The sequence below is a fragment of the Colletotrichum lupini genome, chromosome 6, assembly GCF_023278565.1.
Source record: "Colletotrichum lupini chromosome 6, complete sequence".
Taxonomy (NCBI): Eukaryota; Fungi; Ascomycota; class Sordariomycetes; order Glomerellales; family Glomerellaceae; genus Colletotrichum; species Colletotrichum lupini.
In genome coordinates, this window is record NC_064679.1 from 5475001 (window position 1) to 5477500 (window position 2500).

General features: G+C 51.0%; 3 non-coding genes across 3 annotated transcripts in view, besides 2 other annotated features; all 3 read left to right on the forward strand.

The window, feature by feature from the left end:
- Positions 1-1575, forward strand: part of CLUP02_19012 — a 1796-nt gene extending 221 nt beyond the window's left edge. Inside the window, exon 1 of the ribosomal RNA XR_007414309.1 lies at positions 1-1575. This exon is cut by the window's left edge and continues 221 nt beyond it. This is a non-coding gene — a ribosomal RNA (18S ribosomal RNA).
- Positions 1576-1755: a sequence feature (internal transcribed spacer 1, ITS1; ITS1).
- On the forward strand, positions 1756-1913 carry CLUP02_19013. The gene has a single exon (XR_007414310.1). It is a non-coding gene; the product is annotated as a 5.8S ribosomal RNA (ribosomal RNA).
- Positions 1914-2068: a sequence feature (internal transcribed spacer 2, ITS1; ITS2).
- The window catches only part of CLUP02_19014, a 3339-nt gene continuing 2907 nt past the window's right edge, over positions 2069-2500 (forward strand). The window contains exon 1 of the ribosomal RNA XR_007414311.1: positions 2069-2500. This exon is cut by the window's right edge and continues 2907 nt beyond it. This is a non-coding gene — a ribosomal RNA (28S ribosomal RNA).

Consider the following 2500-nt stretch of genomic DNA (forward strand, 5'->3'; position numbering starts at 1 on the left):
TGCCCTTCGGGGCTCACTGGCGATTCATAATAACCTCTCGAATCGCATGGCCTTGCGCCGGCGATGGTTCATTCAAATTTCTTCCCTATCAACTTTCGATGCTAGAGTAGTGTTCTAGCATGGTTACAACGGGTAACGGAGGGTTAGGGCTCGACCCCGGAGAAGGAGCCTGAGAAACGGCTACTACATCCAAGGAAGGCAGCAGGCGCGCAAATTACCCAATCCCGACACGGGGAGGTAGTGACGATAAATACTGATACAGGGCTCTTTTGGGTCTTGTAATTGGAATGAGTACAATTTAAATCCCTTAACGAGGAACAATTGGAGGGCAAGTCTGGTGCCAGCAGCCGCGGTAATTCCAGCTCCAATAGCGTATATTAAAGTTGTTGTGGTTAAAAAGCTCGTAGTAGAACCTTGGGCCTGGCTGGCCGGTCCGCCTCACCGCGTGCACTGGTCCGGCCGGGCCTTTCCCTCTGTGGAACCGCATGCCCTTCACTGGGTGTGCCGGGGAAACAGGACTTTTACTTTGAAAAAATTAGAGTGCTCCAGGCAGGCCTTTGCTCGAATACATTAGCATGGAATAATAGAATAGGACGTGTGGTTCTATTTTGTTGGTTTCTAGGACCGCCGTAATGATTAATAGGGACAGTCGGGGGCATCAGTATTCAATTGTCAGAGGTGAAATTCTTGGATTTATTGAAGACTAACTACTGCGAAAGCATTTGCCAAGGATGTTTTCATTTATCAGGAACGAAAGTTAGGGGATCGAAGACGATCAGATACCGTCGTAGTCTTAACCATAAACTATGCCGACTAGGGATCGGACGATGTTATTTTTTGACTCGTTCGGCACCTTACGAGAAATCAAAGTGCTTGGGCTCCAGGGGGAGTATGGTCGCAAGGCTGAAACTTAAAGAAATTGACGGAAGGGCACCACCAGGGGTGGAGCCTGCGGCTTAATTTGACTCAACACGGGGAAACTCACCAGGTCCAGACACAATGAGGATTGACAGATTGAGAGCTCTTTCTTGATTTTGTGGGTGGTGGTGCATGGCCGTTCTTAGTTGGTGGAGTGATTTGTCTGCTTAATTGCGATAACGAACGAGACCTTAACCTGCTAAATAGCCCGTATTGCTTTGGCAGTACGCCGGCTTCTTAGAGGGACTATCGGCTCAAGCCGATGGAAGTTTGAGGCAATAACAGGTCTGTGATGCCCTTAGATGTTCTGGGCCGCACGCGCGTTACACTGACGGAGCCAGCGAGTTCTCCCTTGGCCGGAAGGCCCGGGTAATCTTGTTAAACTCCGTCGTGCTGGGGATAGAGCATTGCAATTATTGCTCTTCAACGAGGAATCCCTAGTAAGCGCAAGTCATCAGCTTGCGTTGATTACGTCCCTGCCCTTTGTACACACCGCCCGTCGCTACTACCGATTGAATGGCTCAGTGAGGCTTTCGGACTGGCCCAGAGAGGCGGGCAACCGCCACTCAGGGCCGGAAAGTTATCCAAACTCGGTCATTTAGAGGAAGTAAAAGTCGTAACAAGGTCTCCGTTGGTGAACCAGCGGAGGGATCATTACTGAGTTACCGCTCTATAACCCTTTGTGAACGTACCTAACCGTTGCTTCGGCGGGCAGGGGAAGCCTCTCGCGGGCCTCCCCTCCCGGCGCCGGCCCCCACCACGGGGACGGGGCGCCCGCCGGAGGAAACCAAACTCTATTTACACGACGTCTCTTCTGAGTGGCACAAGCAAATAATTAAAACTTTTAACAACGGATCTCTTGGTTCTGGCATCGATGAAGAACGCAGCGAAATGCGATAAGTAATGTGAATTGCAGAATTCAGTGAATCATCGAATCTTTGAACGCACATTGCGCTCGCCAGCATTCTGGCGAGCATGCCTGTTCGAGCGTCATTTCAACCCTCAAGCACCGCTTGGTTTTGGGGCCCCACGGCACACGTGGGCCCTTGAAGGTAGTGGCGGACCCTCCCGGAGCCTCCTTTGCGTAGTAACTAACGTCTCGCACTGGGATCCGGAGGGACTCTTGCCGTAAAACCCCCCAATTCTTTACAGGTTGACCTCGGATCAGGTAGGAATACCCGCTGAACTTAAGCATATCAATAAGCGGAGGAAAAGAAACCAACAGGGATTGCCCCAGTAACGGCGAGTGAAGCGGCAACAGCTCAAATTTGAAATCTGGCCCCAGGCCCGAGTTGTAATTTGCAGAGGATGCTTTTGGCGCGGTGCCTTCCGAGTTCCCTGGAACGGGACGCCATAGAGGGTGAGAGCCCCGTACGGTTGGACACCAAGCCTTTGTAAAGCTCCTTCGACGAGTCGAGTAGTTTGGGAATGCTGCTCTAAATGGGAGGTACATTTCTTCTAAAGCTAAATATTGGCCAGAGACCGATAGCGCACAAGTAGAGTGATCGAAAGATGAAAAGCACTTTGGAAAGAGGGTTAAACAGCACGTGAAATTGTTAAAAGGGAAGCGCTTGTGACCAGA